The following is a 25361-nucleotide window of genomic DNA, read 5'->3' on the forward strand; positions in this document are numbered from 1 at the left end:
TTTTTTTGAACAGATGGGATATTTTGCTTAGGGAAAACTTGCATTTGCTAGCTTTTTTTAAAACATATTTTCAAGATTGTCAAAACATTACAAAATCATTAGGAGACTCCCATGTTAGAGTCTTGTCAGACATTTCATTATAAACTTACATTAGGATTCCAGCTATTTTAAATCACCAACAGCTTCAGCCAAGCACAATCTGTTAGTGAAGTTGAAATTTGTTTGGGGAATGTTGTAAATGAATTGCTATAGTTGTAGCTCAAGAGTGTCAAAATGAGTTTGCTGATAGAGCTCTGTGATATTAGACTGGAACCATAAATCAAGGAGAGCTACTGATTCCTTGAGATTCAGTAACTTATTGGGAATAATGTAGTTTGTGATCAATTCTTTCTTATCATAAGGTATTCCAACAAAGTAAAATAAGAGGAGGCTAAGTATAACCAGATTTGTCTTTGAATATGTAAGTGTATTTTAGCTTTTAATTATTTATGTGTGTGTGATGTTAAGAAAATATGTAGATCTTATCTTGCTTTCCAGTTGAGGACATTAAGTTTTTACTTATATGTCAATAAACTATGCCAAAAGAATGCAAATAAGTGCTGTCAGATACAGATAAATTCAGTATTTTATCAGTGTGCTTAAGCTAAGTTATACAACTATTTAAAAAAAGAACACTACACTTTAGTGGTTTTATAACAACAAAAGTTTAATTCCTGTTGTTAAATGTGCTTTTTATTCAGCATAAGCTCCATGTCCTCTTCACTCCAGAACTTATATGGTAAAGAAGCAACTATCATCTAGGACCCTTGACAATTTGAAGCCAAAGGGAAAATAGCAATGGTAAACTATATGATAGCTCTTAAAGTTTACACCCATTGGACAAAGCAAGCCACATGACAAATCTGAAGTCAATGTGTGGAAAAGACACTTTTCCTTTTGAAAGTTTTGGTGTCTGGGGGTTCAATAAATATGTTAAATAAACAATGCAAACTACCACAAAATATAGGAATATATAAATATACTGGGGAAATAATACTTTTTTTATCTCATAAAGAGATAAAAATGTCTGGATATTAATTCAAAGATTAAGATTAGGTGAAGTTTCTTTTCTCCTACTGGGTTAGCTTTTTCATTTATGTTTTCAGTTTGAGTTAGGATCTCAAGACAAGATCCTAGGATTATTGAAACATTCATATACCCTCAGATCTCTGTAATTGCTTTACAATTGTGTAAAAACCTTTCAGACTAATAAATTATTCTGGACTAAAAATCCCACTTATAGTAATTTTTATAAAAGACTTTTCAATAGTAAGAAAAGTATTACGAAAGCATTTTAGTTTCAAGCTGGATTGGTGTCCTAATTCTAGTCTCAAATTCTTACAAAGGGACATAAAATATATCCACTTAAGATATAGCATTTGCACTATAAATATAGAAATGTCAATTAGCAATTTATAAATTCATTTCTATGTCATAAAAATGATGCTGGTTATGAATTATAAATTCAAATTGTGTAGGTGTTTAGAGTTTATGGAGTCTATCTCTCTGTGCTAAAGTAGAATAAAAATGGCATGGTCAGGAGAGATTTCTGATCTAATAGAACTGTATTTTAATTAATTTTAATCTCTGAGATGTTTAAAATATGTCTTAACTTCTCTTTTAATTGAGTTATTCATAAAAAGGAAAAATAAGGCTTTTTCAAGATTATCTTGTGAGATACATGCTCAGTTAAAAAAAAAAAACTAGCTCACTCGCTTTTCATCTTCAGTGTACCCCATCAGAAAAAAGGATTTTTTTTTTTTTTTTTTTTTTTAGAAAATGAGAATTATCTTGTGGGGGAGTGTATTTCTGTGGAAATCCATATGTAGTGTGCTCTACAGGAAACATATCCCAAGGACAGTGATTTGAACTCATGAATGAATTCATAGATGGCACCTTTCAAGGAAAATACAAAGTAAGGAGCATATTTCATACTTTCTCCCATGAGGTAATATTGTTCAACATTAGTGTGAAATGAAGAACAACTAATAACATCTGAGCAGGTATGATAGCTGGACAAATGCATCTCTAGTTATCCTCAAGTTAAGTCAAGGAGTGAAATTTATTATTTCCATGTACTATGTATTTTTCAAAATCACATATGATGTTCAAAATTGCAATTCAAAGTCAAATGCCGTTGTATTACCTACAAATATGCCTACTTATATTGGCACCTGGACTATGCAATGCATTATATTAAGAGCTGGGATTCTAAGGCTTTGCTTACCTTTAATTGTACAAATTTATAAAGATGGTATATTGCAGCTCTCTATAGTATATGCGTTATTCTTATTGTCTACTATTAATCCCTTAAGGATATTTTAAATTGGGCCTTTTAATGAATTATGAGTATTTGTGCAATAGTTTGATATTTCTGGATTGAAGCACAATGAGAAAAAATACAAATGACAGAATTTTATGAATTATCCACAGTGACGAATCATTGTTTTACAGAAGAGACATAAAAATTACATTCATTTAACTTTTGCAACTATAATAATCCAGTTATTCAGTTTTTGCCCCTCAGAATGAATGCATTGTAGGTCTTCAAAACCTCTCATTCCATGTAAAGAATTGAAAAAAATATGAAGCATTGAAATCCATTAATGTTTCTTTCTAAGAGCTAATTTAGAGGCCACTTATCATATTGTTAGTTCCCATTAGTGACTAATTTTACATTATTAGTCATTTTGCAGTAAAAGGAGTGCGAAGACCTAACAATGGTTGTACAATTGGGGATAAAGTTCAAATCTAAAACTCAGTGCAGCTCCTTCTGAGGCTCAATAAATGATTTAATTTTATTTGAAGTGTAAGCAGGTATCTAACATAAACTTAGGTGACTTTTATCCCCCTACATGCTTTCACTGTTAATTAGATTGTCAAAGGTAAACAAAAGTTCACTAATTGCATATTTTCTCTAAATTATGAGAAGTGAATATTTTTAAATTGAAAAGCTTAATAAAGATGAATAGCAATACCTTTGCCTTCTTATGTGCTTCATTAATGTGTTTTGGGTGTATTTGTGTTTTAACAATTGCTGTGGTAATTACTCTGTTTAGTGAACAGTAAATCTTGTGTAAAGAAACAGAAGGATATTAAGCTCTGTCATTGCTCTTACTCAATAGAGGCAATATTCTTTTTGAAAATGACTATGTAATATACATAAGGCAATATTTGTTCTCTTGATTTTCTTCAAATTGGCAACAGGAAATTTAATAGATTTGGTATTTAATTCTGCAATAAAAATTCAGAGTTAAGGAATGAAAAATTGAGAAAATATTTTCTCTAAGAAACAAAATTAATTGGATTTTACCCTTAATCATCTAATAGCAAAACATTTGAGACATTCTTGTATATTTCATAAACCATTTCATGAAAGCAAAGGGCAAATATGTGAGAATGGAAAGAATGACAAAATATATGAAAAATAATATTTAAAATGTGTTTTGACACTTCATTTTTATGATAATGTGTTTTCATATCTTTTACTTAACTTTGTAATTCTAATTTATACCAATATTTTCCCGTCTGTGGTTTCTAAAGGACAAAGTCGTCTGTTATTAGAGTTCTCAGGGTATTATTTAATTAGAGTTTTGCAATTAATACCAAGCAGGAAAAAAAAATTCCTTGCATTTTCCTAATTGTCCTACTAGAATGGCAAACACAATTATGTGTCCACATTCATTCTTAATTGGCTTCCTTTCTTAAGATTATAAACTGTGAGATAAAAGTGTCATTTAACTCTCAAATATAAAATCAGGTCATCAGAAGTCATATTCTGATTATTTAAAAAAATAAGTGTAGCTATTTTCTATTATTAAAAATTCCATTTAGTTTGAACTTATGACTATATATTGGAAAATTCAGACAAAGAAATTAAGAAAAGTATCATATGCAGATGTTTCATTTAAGAATAATTTAGTGTCCATTTTCTTTTGATTCATACTTTTAACATTTACATATCAAAGTAAAACTGGATTCTATTTAGAAGTTAACCTGAAAAAGTATTTTAAATACCTAATTTAAATTTTTCCAAGTCACGCCAACCTATATTTTAGAGTAATACTTACAGTAGAAATTTTATTGTCTCTCATCTCATTTACTGTTACAGGAAATCAGCTCCATGCTGAGTCATCTATTTATGTTAATCTCTAGTCAATGTTACATGTGTGCTAAAAAAAAAACCCCAATTCTGGCAATAATTATCACTTTGCCATAGCCATTTTTTCCTCCCCTTTACTGACCATATTATTAATGAATTCCGATAAAGATGCTACATAAATGCACTTCGCTTCCATCAGTATTTCTGATGCTTATGGTGAAAATGGAATCAATGCAGAAGGTGCAATCATTGATGATCCCAAATCTCTCAGATGCTAGAATGACCCTCCAGTACTAAGAGAACTGGAAAGATCACCCTCTCATTTTCTCTTTTTTACACATCATTGACTTTGAATCTGAGCATCTCCAGTTGCATCCTCAGTGCCTCTCCTTAGAGAAATGAGTCCATCAGCTGCTCAGTCTGTATCCACCAATCGTTCATCTGATGAGCCTTCCTTCTTTTCTCTACTTTTGGCAACACAGAAAACTTTTCTCATCTGACCCCTCATCTATTCCCAAATAAAACCAACTCTAAGTAGATTGTTAAACTCAGCTCACCCAAACAGCATAGTTGTGTAAAATACAAAGCAAGTTGTTGCTACAGCAGCCCATATACTAAAATTGGAACAACACAGAGAAGATAGACATGGCCCCTTGCACAAAGATGACGTGCAAATTCGTAAAGCATTCCATAGTAAAATCTTTTAAAAAGCTGAAAAATAAAACATTGATTTATTTTTGAATAAAAAATCCATCTGCAACTTCAGGTTTCAGCTACAACATGAAAAGAACTTGGATATTAGCACTCCTGGACTTACACCAAGAAAAGAAGTTGAATAAATTGAAATTCAGTGACTTTCTTAGGCTTGTCAGAGATTTGTGATTCCCATGGCACATGACCACTCCAAATTCTGGAGAAACTGCAAGTATAGAGAATCACATCAGAGATATGCTTACCTAGAGCAGAAGCTACTGGAACCATAAACTGGTAGGACAACTTACATAGTAACTTTGGTGACTTGCTGGAGGCTGAGGGTGGATTAGCATGAGATGGGCAAACTGGTGGGGGCTGCAGTAGTAGATGGGCCTCCATAATTTTGTGGATTTCACCCTCAGGAACCCACTAAATTTTAATAGTGAAGAAACAAGAAAAATCTCATTTTCCTGGCAAGGCAGGAGAAATGTAACCATTTTGAAATACATCTAGATAATTCTGCAAAACAAAGGCCTACTCTGCTGGGAAAAAGACTTTATCAGAGCCTTATCCCACCTGGAGGGAGGACAGTTTTACAACTGCAGGCCTACTTAGCCAAACTGTTTCAAATAAGGTGAGGGAGGTGGAAGGCTTGGAAATACTTGTGAAGGTCAAGCCAGGAAAAAAGTTTTACTAAAACACTGAGATTTGAGATTTAATAGTAAGATTATAGATTGCTACCCATTACCTACAGTTTACCATCACAACAACAGGGCTCCAGCATAATAACATTGAATTAAAGCTAAAAGAGCTGCAAGGCACAGGGTGTATTTAGGGAGGTGTTTTTAGAAAAACCCAAAGACCACCAGGGAGACAAAAAGAAGGACACTTGGGAAATCTGAAGCTTTGACAGCTATTACTCTGGCAAATATTAAACATGGCCCAACTCCTTGCCAGATTAACATGAATCTCACACTGAAATCATATTTATTTTGCTATTTGTCAATTCACATGTCCAGTTTTCAACAATAATTATAAGGCATGTTTAAAAGGCAAGAAAAAAGTAGGTACCCATTACCTACAGTCTAAGAAGACAAAACAGGCATCAAACCAGATGCAGCTATGACACAGATGTTGGAATTGCCAGACAGGGAATTAAAATTACTATGACTTAATATGCTAGAATAGTAATTAAAAAAGGTAGACAGCAAGCAGGGCAGATGGGTACTATAAGCAGAGATGGAAACCCCAAAAAATAACTCAAATGAAACATAAGAAACCAAAAACGCTTTCACACAAATAAAAAAAATGTCTTTGATGAGCTCATCAGTAGACTTGAAATGGCTATGGAAAGAATTAGTGAACTTTAAAACATGTCCGTAGAAACACCTCATCTGAAATGCAAAGAGAAAAAAAGACTATAAAGCAGAAGAGTATATTCAAGAACCGTGGGATAATTTCTAAGATGTAGCATACATAAGTGGTGTATCAGAAGAAGAAGAAAGATAAAAGTATGCAGAATAAATATTTGAATAATAATGTCAGAGAATATTCAAAATAAATGGCAGATTCAAACCATAGATCCAAGAAGCTCAGAGAACACGAAGCAGGATAAATATCCAAAAAATATATAGATAGGCAATATATCATATTCAAACTGCAGAAAACAGTGGCTACAAAAAAAATCTTGAAAGAAACCAGTTTATAAAAATGCCATTCCTTATAGAGGAAAATGGATAAGAATTGCAATAGACTTTTTATTAGAAACCATACAAGCAAGGAGAGAGTAAAGTAAAATATTTAAATATGGAATTAAAAACAAACAAAAAACCCCAAACACCAAAAAACTCACCAACTTAAAATTCTTTCTATACCAAATTATTTTTTAAAAGTGAAGGGGTGGGAAGTCATCAAAGGAGAGAAACCATGAGAGACTCTTAACTATAGGAAACAAACTGAGGGTTGCTGGAGGGGAGTTGGGTGGGGGGATTGGGGTAATTGGGTGATGGGCATTAAGGAGGGCACATGATGTGATGAGCACAGGATGTTATATATAACTGATAAATTGTTGAACACTACATCTGAGACTAATGATATACTATATGTTGGCTAATTGAATTTAAATTTAAAAAATGTGAAGGGGAAATAAAGCCTTTGCAGACAACCAAAATCTAAAGGAATTCATCACCACCAGACCTATCCTGCAGTAAATGTTAAAAGTTTTTTAGGGAGATGGAAAAGTACATAGGTCAGAAACACAGATCTGTGTAAGAAAGGAAGATTGTCACAGATGGAATAAATGAAGGCAAATAAAATCTTTTATTTTTCCTATTTTTATGTAATAGATAACTCTTCAAGTAACGGTAAAAATATATTAGGTGATTGTAGCCCATAATGAAATTAATGATGGCAATCTTCTAAAGAATGAGAAGGAGGAATTGAGAATACTCTATTATAAGGTATCTGCATTACTCATGAAATGGTATAGTGTTATTTGAAAGTGGATATTGATTAGTTGGAAATATATGTTCTAGGGCAATCACTAAAAAAATTATATGAAGAATTATAGTTGATATTCCAAGCTAGGAGATTAAATTGGAAATCAAATACTGCTGGTCATCTGACTTTGTTCTTTTATGAAGTTATGTTGTCTACTGTAGTTCTTTTGCATTTCCGTATGAATTTTTAAATCAGCCTGTTAATAACAACAACAAAACCCACTATGCTTTTGTTTCTAATGCATTGAATCTTTAGGTCATTTTGAGGAAAATTGATATCTTAATATTAATCTTTTAAACTCTCTCAAGAATTTTTCCTAGCTTTAGTGTACAGGTTCTTGGTTATCTTTCTGTCAGATTCACCTCAAACATTTAATATTTGCAATGCTATTGTGAATGGTATTATTTTGAATTTTAATTTCTGATTGTTGACAGTATAAAAAATTATGATTGCTTTTTATATATTGATCTTGTGATCTATAGCCTTGCTAAACTGCATTACAATTCTAGTAGAATTGTTTCTGTATGGTTTTAGCTGTGGGTTTTTTATAGATGCCCTTTTTCAGGTTGGATTGTTGAGGAAGTTTCCTTCGATTCTTAGATTGCTGACAATTTTTTTTTAACGTGGTGTTGGATTTTCTCCAGTCCTTCTCTCACATCTATCAGGATGATCATATGGTTTTGTTTTTTATTCTATTAATAAAGTATAAAATAATGATTAGAGCCTGGGCTGGGGTGAATTAGGTGAAGCACTTGGGTACAAACCTTGAGATTGCTCCAGGGTCATGAAAGATTGGGTACTTTTTTAAAATCAGCATGCTAGGCTCTGCACTCAGCTCACTCTAGTACGGGACCTGATATGGACTGATTTTCAAAAATGTTACATAAACATTTTATTGCTGGAGTAAATCCCAATTGGCCATGGATATAGTCTTTTTAAAAAATATTTTATTGTATTTATATTGTTAATATTTGGTAGAGATTATATATGTGTGTATATATTCATATATACATATGTATGTGTGTATCTATATATCTGTATCTATATCTATATCTATATTTATATCTATATCTAACCAGGGTAATACTGGCTTCACAGAGGGAGTTGGGAAATGTTCACTCATCTCTATTCTAGTAGTTTGTAAAAATTGTTTTTTCCTTTAAATGGTTGGTGGTATTAATCAGTATGGCCATTTGAGTCTGGGCTTTCCTTTGTGAGAAGTTTTGTATTTATTAATTATATTTCCTTATTGGTTATAGGTCTATTAATATTTTATATTTTTTCTTGATGAAGCTTTGGTAAATTTTGTCTTATAAGCATTTTCCCATTTTATATAATTTTTTTTCCATTTTATATAATTTGTATAATTTGTTGCCATAAAGTTGTTCACGGGAATTCACTATAATCCTTTTACTTTCTGTACTTTCAATAGTGATGTCCTCTTTGAGGCTTCATTTTTGTAATTTGTGTCTTTTTTTTTTTTTTTTGGTCAGGCTAGCTAAAAGTTTGTGAATATGGTTTATATTCTGGTTTTGTGATTTCCTCTATTGTTTTTCTTTTTTCTACATTAATGATTTCTACTCTAATATTTATATTTTCCCCCTTCTGCTTAATTTGGGTTTGGATTCCCCTTTTTTTCCTGGTTTATTAAGCTGGGGACTTATGTAATTAATTTCAGACCATTCTTTCTATTTAATAAGTGTGTGTATATGTGTATGTTTGAAGATAAAAATTTCAGGAAGCGCTTCTTTAACTACATTCCATAAATTTGGATATGTCTGTTTTTCTTTTATTTAGCTCAAAATATTTTCTGATTTCTCTTGTGATTTCTTATTTGGTCAACATGTGTGTTTATTCCCCACATTAATGGATTTCTCATGTTTATTTGCTCTTAATTTCTAAATTCCTTCATTTTTAAAACATTTTAAATGATCTCAGTTCTTTTAAACATATTATAGAGTGTTTGAATACATGGTCTGTCTTGGAGAATGTAGATGCACTGTTGAAAATCCTATGTATTGTGTTATTCTTGGGTAGAGGGTTGCTGTCACTTCATTTAGGTCAGATTGATGGAGTTTGAGTCTACCATATTCTTGCTAACTAATTATCTTTTCAGTTGTATAAAGTGAGTAAGATGTATTCAGATCTCCAACTAGGAATGTTGAGTTGTCTGTTTCTTGCTTAAATTTTGTTTTTGCTTCATTTATTTTGTGGATCTGTTGTTAGATGTGATAGATTAATACTTGTTTTATCTTCTTGATTTGTTGACATGTGCAGGGTGATTCAAAATGTCCCCTTTTTTTCTCTAACACTTCTTTTAAAAAAAAAAAATTCTTGTGTCTTTTTTCTTCACTTGATTAATTTTTATTGATCTACCTTCTAACTGACTAATTCTTAAATATGGTTTCCTTTAGATCTTTGAACATATATATACTAGCTACACTGAAGGCTTTTTCTGCTAAGACCAACCTTGTAGCCCCTGCAAAGGCAGTTTCTATTGACTGCTTTCCAATGAGTCATGCTGTCTTCTTTGCATATTTTGTAATTGTTGGTTGAAAAAGGGACATTTTCAATATTATATTCTAGCAACTCTGAACACAGATGCGCCATCACAGAGTCTTGATCTCTTTTTGTTGTTCCTTTTTGTTGTTTAGTGGTTTGCCTGGCCTAATTTTGTGGTATATATCTACACCAAAGAATGCAACCTCTGATGTGTCTCTCTCTTTCTCTGTTTTTTTTTTTTTGTTTTTTGTTTTCTTGTTGTATTTTTAAGGCTAGAATCCTAGGAGTTGTACTGGCTTATCATAGCTTGGAAGTAACCAAATGGTTGGTCAGAAGTTGGTCTGAAACATTCTCAGTCAATAAGTCTTCCACTTTTTCCTAATGGATAAGTATATGGCTCGGGGAATGAATTCAAATTCTGGCAAATGAAAACTATGTCCAGCCTTTTACTTTCTGTCAGGCTTTCTTATGTCACCTCTGTTCCTGTGTAAGGCTTCACAACCAGTCATAAATGTGTAGATAAATATGTCTTGATTAGAATAAGGAAAGCATTACTTCTAACAGAATCAAGAAACAAAATAATAAAATTATTTGCTATGGAGGAGAAAACTTGAAAAATCAACGAATGATCTTGATAATTCACAACATTTTACTGTTTTGTGTAACATTTTATTTATGTGATGGTTAATCAACACTAGCACAAATTTTCAGTTATTAAAAACATATATGCTGTCATAATACCATGTACTTCTTCCTAGCACTTAACACAGTTGTAAAGTAGTACTTAGGAAATTCTGTTTTTGTTCATCTTGCCCACTAGACTATAAGTCCAATGAGGGCAGCAAACATACCCTGTTCTTGCTCAATATTTTACTTAGATGTCTTGCTAACATCCCCACATCATGTAGTATTTCTATGCATTCCAGTACAGATTGTAACTCAGAGAACTGACAACTGTATGAGGGTTCTCTCTGGCCACGTGTGTCTACTCCACAAAGGTGGAAAGCCTAACATGCTAGGGAAGGAGTGTTCTCTTCTAGAAACAACTCTCAATAGACATATGACAGGGTTGGTGGGTTGATTTGTAAGCTGCTCTGCTCTTTGGTGGTCTGTTTCTGAAAACTGTGTTTTGTTTTTTTTTTTTAGATTTTATTTATTTATTTGAGAGAGAGAGAATGAGAGGGAGGAGGGTCAGAGGGAGAAGCAGACTCCCTGCCGAGCAGGGAGCCCGATGCGGGACTCGATCCTGGGACTCCAGGATCATGACCTGAGCCGAAGGCAGTTGCTTAACCAACTGAGCCACCCAGGCGCCCTGAAAACTGTGTTCTTGATACTGGTAGCAAAATTCACAGCAAGATTAAACTCTAGTTGTCCAGAGAGAAAACTTGTTAGAACACTGTCCTTCAGGCAACATTAAATGTTGCCTTTTCCTTATCTCAGTTCTCCTCTTTTGTACTGACATTTTCTGGGATCACATTCCAAGAAACCCCTTTTTATATAGGAATCCTTGTCTCAAGATTATTTTGAGAGAATTCAAATTAAGTCAGACCAATTTTTAGGACGACCAAACAAAAAGGCTCGATAGATTGAGATTTGTCATCATAACCTGTTTCTTGCCCAAGTGTTTTTTGTTTTTGACAAAGCCATTAATTATACAAGTGAAAATTTTGTGGGATAGCAAATATTCTTGATTAATTTTACACTAATAGTAGAAAGCATAAATTCACACATTTTTAGGAAAAATTGTCTTCTGGATTCCTAGACTTAAAAAAAACAAACCTTGAGTATTTCTTTCATTAGTTTTTTACTAAAACCCAATAAGTTATTCCACTCATCTTTTCTTTTCTTTTCTTTTTTCTTTTCTCTTCTCTTCTCTTCTCTCCTCTTCTCTTCAAGTAGGCTCCATGCCCAGCATGGAGTGCAGCATGGGGCTTGAACTCATGACCCTGAGTTCAAGACCTGAGCTGAGATCAAGACTCAGACACTTAACTGACTGAGCCACCCGGGTGCCCCCCCATCTTTCTGTTGACCAGTCCATCCATCCAGTGATCCATTCATCCAATGACTTATTCATCCATCCATCCTTCCAGTGATGTTTTCTTGAACAACTAATGTGGGCTAAGACATTTATTTTCTTAATAAACCACAATGACTTACTGCTAATAGAAACCTAGAAATTTGCTAATAATATAATAGAGAAACTGCATGTACCAGTTTTATTTCAGGCTACAAATAAATAATTATTTGTATTTTCATTTTAATTAAATTTGCTCAGTAAATGTGCATTATGTTTATCAGCATATTCTATCAGAATATGACCCTCTTAAAAACTATCATGGATTGAAATGCCTAGGTGGCTCAGTCGGTTGAGTGTCTGACTCTTGGTTTCACCTCAGGTCACGATCTCAGGGTTGTGAGATTGAGCACCATGTTGGGCTCCACGCTCGATGGGGAGTCTGCTTGAGATTCTCTCCCTCTCCCTCTGCCGCTCCACCCCACCCACCACCCCCATGCTTGGACTCACTCTCTGTCTCTCAAAAAAAAAAATGTATCATGAATTGTAGAAAGTGTTCTGAAAAACCTATCTCCAAAAAGCATATCAAAGTTTATGTTTGAACCCCTAATTATAACTCTTTAAAAGTCAAAAGTGTCTTATTTATCTAATAATTTAAAAGAGGTCAGAAAAAAAATATAAAAAAGCCAACTGTTTCCTATAGAATATCTGAACTCTTTCCTAACAGGTAGGACTACAGTAGTCTTGCCTTTGATGGAAAGTGAGTGTCCTCTTGATGAAGTGATACTTTATGAATCACATCCTTATTCCCCCAGATTCAGTAATGCAAAGACATTTCCATGCTGATACATCAGATTTACTAGTTTGACATGTATAGTAGTCATGTAACACACAGACTTTATTACTAATAAGTGGATGCACGAGTTAGCATGAATTTTGCCCGCAGTAAATTCACAAATATTGTTAACTGCTAAAGTGAGATGTATGATCTCCATGTCAAACTTTCTATATGTCTCCATATCATTCATTTCATAGCGGATTATCCTTTTTAAGTGTTTTCTAGATGGTTTTACAGAATAGGCAACATTAAATGTACTTCATGCTTAGAAAATACTAAAGAGATACATAGAGCATTTATAATAGCACTGAGGGCACCTTCCAAATATGTTTTTAGGAGTATTAGATGTTCTTTCTTGCCTCACTATTGTAAATTAAGATAGTTAATTCAAGAAGTGCTTTAAAATGTTACATCTAAGTATATGTGAATCACTACAGATCAGTAATAATGATGAATATTGTTATTCCTTAACTTTTTATAAAGACAATTAAAGTGCCAGAAGTCAGAATGTGAAAAGGAATGGAATGAGATTGGTCTTCCATTAAACCTAATAGCTAAGTTTTTGTGTTTGTGTTTTGTTTGTAATAAAAGAATGTTAAGCCAAACTCTCAGAAGAATTAAACACAGTGATCTGGGATATTTTAATTGTGGGAAACATGTTTCCAAAGTAAAATTATGAGAATAAGTTTCTTACATGCAGGATTTAGTGGAAGTGTCACCTAAACAAGGATAGATTTTTTAGATCAATAGGAGATACTTCTCTTTGAAAAACATGATCTTCTGGCAATTTACATTTACATTTTTAAATTCCTTTTTCTTACACATGTGAAGTTGTCAATAACTAAAATAAAGCCTGTCTACCAGACTGTCACACTTTTTGCAAGCTATAGTATAGATCTTCCAAAAGGTTATTTACCAAGTAAGAAAACAGGCAGGAACAGATGTGCAGAGATTTTCCATGGTCTGTCTAGAAGTTCTGCTTTCTTCCTCAGAGAAGAAGAGATCATATAAAAGCCAGGAGGGGAGAGACTCAGGGGGAGGATATAGGAAGCATCTGTTACTTAACAAGTAAATGGATCTGGACGGTTTCAGAATGTGTGGGAGAACTAAAAGAGTGACAGGTAATGGTTTCAGCATCCCAAATGTCAGTGTTTGATGTGGGTAGAATAGGAAGTTATTTCTTAAGACATGAAAGAGGAAACCGAAAATGAAAACAATTTTGGTGGTTTTCTATTTAATCCAGTGGGAGAGAGAGGGAGGTAGAGGAAGAGAAATCTTCCCCAGGAAAATAAGCACTAAAGTTTAAAGTATCTGGCTAGCTGATCATCCCTTCTGAATGCTGTCTTCTGAAATGTGTCTATTAATGATTAAAACAGTCCGCCCTACCTACCCAAGGTCAGTCAGCCTAACCAGTGAAATTATCATGGAAATAATCTAGGGAAAGTGAAAGTAAAAATGGATAAACATGTTGATCCCTAAAAAGACTCTTCTACTATGCTTATTTTTTACATGCATCAGCTTCTTGAATAACTCTATAAGTAAGGAATAATTATGCTGATTTATAAAACTCAGGTGGTTTATATAACTGGTCCAAAGTGAGCTGTATTTTAACAAATTCTGTCTAACTCCAAAGTGCCTGCCTTTACACAACTCTACCCACTTCCCATCTTTTGGGGGGGACATCAGTTATTTATCACATACTTTTCTGTTACAGAAAATTTTAAAATTATAAATATTTAAAAATTTAAAATATCATAAAATAAATATATATGTATCTTACTGTGCGGAATTTTCACATGATTTAGTAAAATATCAGATGCTAAGGACCTAGATGGATTGTCTATTTTAAAAAATAGACATGTATAGCACATGGCCTCAAATAGATTCTAACATGCAGATCCAAAGCCAGGAAAGTATTTGTTGATGACCATACATTTTAAGGAGAAAGTCTGTAAGATAATATATAGTTCGTGGGCATCCTTGTGTGATCCAGAGAGGACTGACTTGAGTGTCCACAGCTTCTGCATGGATAACTGACATCTCTTTCCAATGATACTTTGGGGAGAAGACTGGGATGACCTTCCCCAGCAGTAAAATATAGCGATCCTTTAGCACATGGCTCCCCAACCACACCATTTCAAGAGGAATCTTGAGGGATAGCTGGTAGACAAATGAATATCATTGGAATATCATTCAAAATTATAAACCAGGGATGCCTGGGTGGCTCAGTGGGGTAAGCATCTGCCTTTGGTTCAGGTTATGATCTCGGAGTCGTGGGATCGAGCTCTGCATTGGGCTTTCTGCTCAGCGGGGAGTCTGTTTTCTCTCTCTCTCTCTCTTTCTCTCAAATAAATAAATAAAATCATTAAAAAAAACAAAAGTATAAACCTGGAGTAGATTCTTACTCTTGGAAAAGCTAAGATAGAATAAGAATCTTAGGGAGTTTATGTTTCTCTCTGGGGGAAAAGAAATAGAAGTGGAGTCTATTTGGCAGCAATGGAAGAAAGCAAAGGCAACCTGCCCAAGCTTTGAGAATAGCAAACCCCAGGGCAGAATCCAAACCCAGAAACCAGGTTCTTACTAACAATGGATGAAACTGAATTATAATGCAAAAATTGGATTTTGAATAGTCTGAGTGCAGATTGGTTTTTAGAAATGCGTTAAAAGCTACTTCAGGGGCCCCTGGGTGGCTCAGTCAGTTAAGCATCTGACTCTTGATTTCAGCTCAGGTCATGATCTCAGAGTTACGAGATCGAGCCCTGCATTGGGCTCCACGCTGGGAATGGAACCTGCCTGGCATTCTATCTCTCCCTTTCCCTCTGCCTCTCCCCACCCTCCTCTCTAAAAATAAAATAATAATAAAATTAAATAAAAAAGTGAAAGCTACTTCAAAACCTTGTCTGTTTTTGTTAAATTGCTTCATTCTCCTTATGTGCATGTAAAATAGACAGTATAGCAGTAAGAAATATAGTAGTGGTCATTATTATAGTAGTGGTTTGTAATATAATTTGAGTGGTACCTCTCCCAAGCCATGTATCATAGTTTTGAATGTCTACCATTAGAAGACAAAGTTCTTTTTTGTAAAGATATTTTCTTTTCTTTTCTTTTTTTTAAAAAAGATTTTACTTATTTGAGAGAGAGAGAAAGAGTGCACACAAGCAGGAGGAGCAGCAGAGGGGGAGGGAGAGGGAGAAGTAGGCTTCTCACTGAGCAGGGGGCCAGAGGAGGAGCTTGATCCCAAGACCCCGGAATCATAACCTGAGCCGAAGGCATTTAACTGACTGAGCCACCCAGGCACCCCTATAAAGATACTTCCTTAATATCACTTAATATCATTTTGAAAAGCAAATATTCTGGTAGGTAACACACATTAAAAAGTAAACACTGAGATGTTTTGACCTTTTATCCTGACAGGAGACCAGAGAATATTTCTTATGATTATCTAGGAATGGGGAGGAAGAAAATCTGAAAGTTTTGTGTCATTTGTAGTGAAGAGGGCAGGCAGCCATCACATCCTCAAGGAATGTTGAAAACAAACTGCCAGAGCACTCCTAAGTCTGGTCTCATTTGTTTAGATTCACAACAGTAACCTTAGCTTCTTCAAAGGGCCTGTGTAGTACTTTGAGTGAGGTGTTTATGCCCAGCAATTTAAATTCAAAATCTATAAGTGACTTCTAGCTGCCATGAATAATGCTAGGGATGGTGAATAAAACAGTGCATATGACATGCACACCAATTGTGGTTATGATTGCAAAGTTTTTATTTCAGAGAACATTAGCAGCAATGTTTTTGTACTTGAATTGGTTTTATTTTTCTATTGTTTCGAAATTTTACAAATAATGGGTCATGTTTCTCACTTCTTTCATGAAATATATTAAGAGTTCACTGAAAGATGACAAATTTGAAACTCAAGTGACATGTGAAATCTTGAACATAAATGGGCTTGAAGGTGGATTGTGGGGAGAAATGATGAATGGTTGGACAATGAGTGTGGGAAACAAATAATTTAGTGTTTACATCATAACATTAAGTTAACCTGAGGACAACAGCTGGATCCTCAATGCTTCTTTCTCCATAAACCAAATGGTGGCAGCATGTGATTAAAATGATATCTCCTTGGGGCGCCTGGGTGGCTCAGTCGTTCAGCGTCTGCCTTCGGCTCAGGTCATGATCCCAGGGTCCTGGGATCAAGCCCCGCATCGGGCTCCCTGCTTGGCCAGGAGCCTGCTTCTCCCTCTCCCACTCCCCCTGTTTGTGTTCCCTCTCTAGCTGTCTCTCTCTCTCTCTGTCAAATAAATAAAATAAAATCTTAAAAAATAAAATAAAATGATATCTCCTTGATTAGGCAATGTAAACATTACTGAAAAAAGTTTCCTGTCAACAAACGTATTATAGTTCATTATTTCATATTAAAATATCCTATTATCTTCTCTTATAAATTTATATGTTAGTCCTAAATAAATTGTATAGTATTTAAATAAAGAAAATAAACTCTTTGTGGCAAAAACATTAGAATCAAATCTCCAAAAGCCCCAATATTGTCAATATTTGTTAAAATTCCATTCTATCAACACTGATAAGTAAATGCAAGAACATATGTGCTTTGGCCCTCAGTGAAGATATCCAAGCATATTTTAAGGGACTGTTTATGACTCTACGACTGCAGACAAATAAGGGGCTACCAAAGCATTGAAGCTGTGTAATTCACCATGGCTCATTTGCACAGAAAAATTACAGAACTTGGAGATCCTGGGCACAGAGCAAGTGCCCACTAGCATTAGACAGGCCCCAAACACTTCAGTCCAGAGATAATTCGCCTGCAGTATTCTTGCCTACATGCCAGTGTATGCTCTTATAATACAGTGAGTATAATAATAATTTAAAAATATGTTTGTAAGATTCTAAATTTATAAACATTCATTTAAAATAGTTGGCAGCTGTGTCATGGTTGAGAAAAAAGTATATTTATTTAGCCAATTTTTGTTCAAATTATCATTCACAATCAGGATCCAGTCCCAAATTTTCCACAGAATAAATAACTGTGTGACTACAGGAAGGTGAGAAAAAAAGAGTTTTCTAAAAGCTGAATGTGACGGCATCTCATCACATGAAAAAACACATTTGTAACAATTGTTTTACGTGAGAATTGTGTTGAGATAAATTGAAATATTGGAAGGCCATACTAATAAACTCCATCGAGCGTTCCTTTAGTAACTCACTCAACAAAATTCGGCAAAACCTCGTGTGAAATTTGTGATGCAATTTGTTAAAACTAGGAATGTTCCCCAAATCCTTTATAGTCCCAAGGAGCTATATTTCACTGATTAATTAGCAGATAACATTTTTCCAAAGGTAAAAAGAATGATAGAGGTAAAGGTATTCTTTTGCTAGAGTCTGTACGTCACAAACTATGGAATTCCACATACCTGAATATGGCAGTAGTAGGTGTTCATTTAATCTCTCTTAATAAAAGTGGTTGAGTGAAATATAACTGTGACTTACTTTTCACAACTCCCACATTTTATTTCAGAATTTTTTTATAAATTTCTAATATTTCCAAAACTTACATTTCCATCACTAGTATTCCCCCAAGCCCCAAACTCCCACAAGATGTCAAGAATCTGTGGTTGAGGAAATGTTTTCTTTTGGATGTTAAACAGTACCATATCATAAAACAATCTATGTACCTCTCCTGCTTTAAGATATTATTTGTGGTTTTGCATTATATCTACAACAGTTGAGCAAAAGACAATTTTAACAGTTGTGTGGTAGGCATCTCTAAGGCCTCCAATGATCTCTGCCTCATCGTATTTACCTAGCTCTGTGTAATCCTTTCCCCTTGAATATGTGTAGATTTATTAATACTTCTAATGAATGGAAGATAGCAAAAGTTTGTAATGTCCCTACTAAGATTAAGTTACACAAAGACTATACAATCCATCTTAGTTCCCATGGTTTCTCTTACACACACACTTTCTCTAAGGAAAGCCAGCTGCCATATTTTGCCTTATTGATAGGCCCATATAGTAAGGACCAGAGGAAGCTTGTAATAGTCAATGAAGAAAGGGGCACTCAGTCTAACAGCTCACAAGGACTAAATACTGTGAACAGCCATGTGAGTGGGCCCTGGAGTTAGAGCCTCTTCTAGTCCTGCCTTCAGCTGAAGTTATAGCCCTGGTTGTCAGTTTGAGCACAGGTACGTGAGAATTTGAGCTAGAGACATTTTGCTAAGCTTTGTCCAGATCCCTGATACACAGAAACTGTAATATAACAAATGGTCATTGCTTTATGCTTCTAAGTTTTAGGGTAATATATTATGCAGAAATAGATAACTAATACAGTTGTTTATAGGAAGCTAGTTTTAATTTTTCCCAATGATGACATCTAAAAAATAGTACAGCTCCAGACACTTGCCTTTATTCTCACAGCCTGAGTTCACAACAACTTAAAAATTTTCCAACATGGATGGATTCAGATTAACCAAACCCAAAAGAGAGCTCAAAATAATACTTTACCATTTTAAAAAGAATTAAAATTGCTAAGAAATAAAACTGTCAGGACTTTGGCATTATATTGTTCCCATATACATACTACAAACTTAAAATTGTCTAGACTTCGGGGCACCTGGGTGGCTCAGTCGTTAAGCGTCTGCCTTCGGCTCAGGTCATGATCCCAGGGTCCTGGGATCGAGCCCCACATCGGGCTCCCTGCTCAGCGGGAAGCCTGCTTCTCCTTCTCCCACTCCCCCTGCTTGTGTTCCCTCTCTCACTGTGTCTCTCTCTGTCAAATAAATAAATAAATAAAATCTTAAAAAAAAAAAAATTGTCTAGACTTCAAATTTTCAATCTCAAAAAAGGCACTTTCTTTTTGTTTCCTGCAATTTCAAATTTTGAATATTAAATACTTGTATAAATTCCAGAGATAATTATATATTCTGCCTTTAAAAAATCTGCCTACTTCCAAACAATTTATTAAAATAACTAAATATCTAAAAATAGTTTGGTGTGTTATTTTGAAAGAAATATTGGAAATGCTGGTAGATAGAAAGTACTCCCTGTGTCCACATTAGCCATATGGCTTCATGTGCTGTAAGAAGTTGTTATACTTCTGTGGAAATAAGAGATTTGCAGAATTAAATAACTGATAAAGAGAAATGATAAATATGGAAAAAACACATTATGGCTTTTGATTGATTTTTAAGGTGCTAGTGATGGGATATGAAGGATGGAAAGTGGTCTTACGAATCAAGGTTTGATTTAAAACTATAGCAATAGACTTACATGACCTATCTAGATAAAAAGATAATAGGAAATGAAAGGGTAAAAGTAAATGCACATTTTAAGGGAGAAAGAAGTACTTGGTGCTTAAAAGAGGTAGTCTAAAAAGATTCCACATTATTCAGAGTCTTACAGCAAACAAATAACTTAGTTGAAGCTGCTAAGAAGAATAGCCCGTGGGGAGGAAACAAAGGGAGAATGACTGTTCATGATGATACGTGGGATGTATGACCAATCAATTCATTGCCTCTTTTGAGTCTTATGGGCATGACTCTTACTCTATAAGCTGGGAGACAAAATAAATGTCAAATTCTAATTTTTTATTTAATAAACTTCACTTTGAACTATAATCTTGCATGCTTGCTGGAAAGCCCAGTGTTACTATTAGAACTCCTTTGTCCTCCCTGGGGCCTATGCAATAATTTGGAAAGTAGTGCTTCAGTGGGACAATTATGCCCAAAATTTTAGACTGATCCTATTATCCCTGAAGCTTAATGTCCAATCTAACTGGATGCATTATACACCATCCCCTCTGAGGCCTTGCTACCTCCTTAGGATATGAATATAAAACAGGGCATGAGTCAATGATATCACAAGCCTGTCTGATCTCAATAATCTTTCCAAAAAAAAAAAAAAAGAGGTAAGATAGAAATCTATCATCTTTCTTGCTATTCTAAAAGATGTTCTAAGGAAAAAACAAAACAAAACTCTCTTATTTTGTGGATAATGTCCCAGAAAATGAGAATTAAAGGAGAAAAGGACAGGAAAAGAAAGCTTTAAAACTTGTTAAACATTAATTAATATCCTCTGAGGTACGAGAGGATCAGAGGACTTGCTACCATATTGGAATGAGGTAGAAAGGGTTGGGTGGGGGGGAACTACATAGAAGAAAACAAATTAGCACCAAAATAAACATTCACACTATACTTTTATGAGACTGTTAATAGGTATGATGAATACCAGAAAGAAGAAATAGATATAATCCTAAGGTTTGGTAAACTCAAAATATAGAGAGAAAAATAGGATATCAACACAATTTATAAAATTTTCAATAAATAGATCCTGAAAAATATTTTGAAAGAATAATGTAAGAGATCAAAAAAGGAATCATTTAAGGCCTCCAAGAATAGAATTATGACAATCAAGATAGAGTTCAAGGCACTCTTAATTGCTTAAAAAGGGGGAATGGAGGCACAGAGGAATGATCTACAAAGTCTGAAAAATGTGTATGAGATGGATATTTACTCAAAAAGAGAACTAGTCCACTGATGCACATGTTTGTCTTAGAATGGATGCCCTAGAAAATACAGTCTGAGGAAAATCTTATATAAGTTAATACTTTATAAAGAGATACAGAACCCAAGAATGCAGTATTGATTGATTGAAAGAGGTAGTAAAACTGAGAAAGAAGGGAAACAATTTTGGAGGTACGTATTGAGCTGGCTACCAATTTTGAACCTATGTAACTTATAACTAAACATCTCAGAAACTTTCGCTGGGAAGCCATGTTAATTTCTAGACATTCTTTCCACATGAAGGAAAAGAGAAATAATTTATCTTGTGACTCTACTGTTACACTGATCAAATATTTTTCTCTATGAGATAACTTCCCTGCACTTCTGGTTGCAAATGCATGAGCACAATGTAAGTCCTATGGTATCTTAAGACTGTGTCAAAGAGAAAACCTAACATTGTAACATAAGTGTGTGCAACATGGGCAAGAGACGTGGTACTGATGGTTGTGCACACATGAGGTCATTCTCCATGGCAGCTAGGATGACACAATTTGCCAAGTGTTCCAGTTCCAAGACGATCTCTGGTGGTACATAAAAGTTGCTCATTTGGTCTAAACTGGCAATAGGAATCAACCTTCCATTATAAATGCCTTCTAATACCCAGCACCCATTCTATCATATGGATCTCTTTTGGTGAAAACCACACATTTTCACTACCTTCTTGAGAGGCAAAATACAAATCCATTTGTCTCAGTCTCTATCAGTGAGCTATGGTTCCCACTGTGGTAGCCAATCCCAAGTCCATAATTGGCACTCCATCATTTTCTTCCTCAATCATCCATCCTAGATCTCTTTTTCCCTTGTTCAACACTTCAGTTGGTCTGGATTATTTGCCTGGTGGGAGCAAACCAGACCCTTAACTGTCTTATCTTTCTTAGATCCCATTTTCTGCAGTTGCCCATTTGCAGTTATTACTGGGATTGAAAACCAAGTCTTCACACAGTAAACTCCATAGATTGTAGGCATACTCCTCCTTAACCCCATTGTGTATCAGTATTCTTAGCCTCTCATGATAATTAGTATGAATTTCCCCTTGTCAGTTGTCAATTATCAGTATAATAACTTCTTTCCATGGTAGATCCTTCTGATCCACCAGGGTAAGAAGTCAAAAGTGTCTAGGTAATAGTCATATAATTCAGTTCTTTGGAATTCTTCTTGTGTTCCTTGTAATGTGACCCTTACTCCAAATGCAAAAATTAAAATCTCTAATAAGATAAGGCCTAATAATGAAGGGAAAAGAAGCACAAAATTGGCAAGTGGGTCACTGGCAATGAATGAAAGTGCCCAATCCTGCATTTACTTCTGTGTTTCCAGACTTGGCTATTCTAGATACTAGGGACACTGTAACCATTGGCCATTTGGTCAAAGCATATACTAGATCCTGGTGGAAAGTGCTTCAATAGTGCATGGTTCCTTCCCTAAACTGGTAATTTAGCTTGGCCTTTCATAGGCCATTCCAGTATTCTGTCTGTGTAGCTGTATCTGGGTGACAGACTGTGTAGTCTCAGCATGACGATTTTCATGTCAAGATGATCAAGGTTAACAATGACCTGAAGAAGCATTGCTAAAGAAGAAATTGATAAAGCACTACTGTCCACCCCACATAAAAGCAAGTTGATTTTGATCCTTTTTACTAATGGGGTTTGAAAAGAATGCATTCACTAGATTAATAGCTGCATAACAGTTGCCAGGGGCTGTGTGGATCTGTTCCAATAAAGATGCCACATCTGGCAAAACAAATGGAATTGAGCCTGTCATTTGGTTAAATTTAAGATAATGTAGAATGTGTCAGTCTCCTGATCAGAGGCGGGGTGGGGGCCACCAGATTTGGGGCGACTGGATCAGGTAGAGGCAAGTGGAGCAAGCCATGAAAGATTTCACCCAAGGCTGAACAAAGGAGATAGAAGTTTGTTGAATACTTTGCAAGGGAGCGGCATGTAGGACAGCAAGGGAGAGACTGTTTGCCACGAGACAGTGGTAGGGGGCTATAGTTAAGGGAGAAGGTGAGGAGGTATAGGAATGAATGGAATTAGCCCTTTTTGGTACCTGTGTCTGGTGTAACCTACTGGTCACCTAGGGCTTATGGATATTTTGAGGTGGGTCGCCTAGGGGCCTGTTCATATTCAGCCAGGGAGTTGGGCTGGCTCTTCTACCTGACTCAGGTTTCCATTGCTCAAGTGGGTTGTTTAAAAGTGGCCTCGACACAGAATAATCTATCATACTCCACCTTGCCCCGCAAAAAAAGGGGGAGAACATACAAATGAACGAAAGCAGATATAATTGGACAAAAAATTGCATCTCCTTTAAGTATTTAAGGAGTTCATAGTCTCTGCCTTTTCACCAAGGATACATAGCATGACTTCTGGTTTAGTGCCTTGACTGATATGGAAGGGTAGAGGTTGGAGGGGGGTGTTTCAAGAGTTGCCCCTTATTCCTTTCTACTATAAATTAGGGGAACTGTGCAAATGTTCTGCCAGCTGTTTGATATAATTATTCTAATTTTGTTCTCAAATACAAAGGATAACCTAAGAGTAGTGGAAGTAGTTGTGATGACAAGATTCTGATTTGGCGGGGTTGGGGTTCCTCCCAAACAACAAGTAAAGCTCTGGACACCAGCTGAATGTCCTACAATTCAACTCACTTTTGACAGTGTCTACTTGGGAATAGCATCAGATTCCACAGACCAAGGGTTGAGTCTTATGAGACTGCTCCCCTCCCCTCACCCCTGCAACATACACACACACACACACACACACACACACATGCACGCACTTCAGATGCCAATTGCAAGGCCAGGTTGTTCTCTGTGCTTCTGACCAACAACCACTTAAAGATTAGAGGTTCCCATAACCCGCTTCTTGGGTTCAATTAATTTTCTAGACCAACTCACAGAACTTAGGAAACCTATTTACTCACTAGATTCCTGATTTACAAAGGGTATTAAAGAATACTTACAAATCAACAGCCAGATGAAGTACATAGGGTGAGGTATGGGGAAAGGGCACAAAGCTTCCATACCCTTTCTGAGCACCAGTCTTCCCAAATCTCCACACATTCACCATCCCAGAAGCTCTTCAAACCCCATCCTTTGGGGTTTTTATAGAGGTTTTTGATTAAATTGATGGCCACTAGTGATTGAGCTAAAACTCCAGTCCCTCTCCCCCTCCCTGGAGGTCAGAGGATGGGACAGAATGTTTGAACCCTCTGATCACAGGGTTCCATTCCTCTGGTGATGAGCTGCCATCCTTAGATGTGTTCCAAAAGTCACTTCATTAACATAACAAGAGACTCCTTTATGGCTCTCTTCACCTAGGAAATGCCAAGGGTTTTAGGAGCCAGAAATAGGGATGAAGACCAAATATATATTTCTTACTATAAATCACAGTATCACAGGGAGGCTGGGTGGCTCAGTCGGTTAAGCATCAGACTCTTGATTTCAACTCAGGTGATGATCTCAGGGTCATGAAATCGAGCCCCAAGCTGGGCTCCATGCTCAGTGTGGATGCTTGAGATTCTCTCTCTGTCCCTCTCCCTCTGCTCCTCCCCCACTTGTGCATGCATGCTCTCTCTCTCTCTCTCTCTCTCTCTAAAATAAATAAATAAAATCTTATAAAAATTTTTAAAAATAAATTACAGTATCACAGTTATGTCTGTGCACTCACTGGAATGACTGTGAGATGGACTTAGGTCAAGATTTCATTTATCAGGGGTTCTTTATGACTCTAATCTGACTGAGAGACCATGATGGCATTTCACATCCCCTATCACCAGTTTCAGATCGCGCCTGTATCCAAGAGCCTTCATGATTTTCCCCATTGTATATTTATGTTGGTAAATGGATGCAGATCTACTTAGGGAAAACACGGGAAGAATGTTTATTTCATATTCTTTTAGAACATTGCAGAACCTGTTCTCAAGGCACACAGTTGATAGGTTGGAAATCTAAAAACTAGCTAATATTAGCAAATGAATAGGAGACCATTGGTTTTCATTTTTGAGTTTTATTGTTTACTTTCTTAATATATCCAGTGTTTTTTTAAAATTCTACAAAGAATCAATAGTGTTATCATATGGAAAGAATGCCATTACTAGACCAATAAAA

The 25361-nt window shown here is 35.3% G+C and overlaps 1 long non-coding RNA gene and 1 other non-coding gene across 3 annotated transcripts in view; both read left to right on the forward strand.

The window, feature by feature from the left end:
• Positions 1-25361, forward strand: part of LOC118522981 (uncharacterized) — a 567305-nt gene that overhangs the window by 111155 nt on the left and 430789 nt on the right. The gene's annotated exons all lie outside the window — the stretch shown is intronic.
• Positions 4736-4839, forward strand: LOC118542597 (U6 spliceosomal RNA). The gene has a single exon (XR_004920678.1). It is a non-coding gene; the product is annotated as a U6 spliceosomal RNA (small nuclear RNA).

The sequence above is a fragment of the Halichoerus grypus genome, chromosome 4 (assembly GCF_964656455.1).
Source record: "Halichoerus grypus chromosome 4, mHalGry1.hap1.1, whole genome shotgun sequence".
In the NCBI taxonomy this organism is placed as follows: domain Eukaryota; kingdom Metazoa; phylum Chordata; class Mammalia; order Carnivora; family Phocidae; genus Halichoerus; species Halichoerus grypus.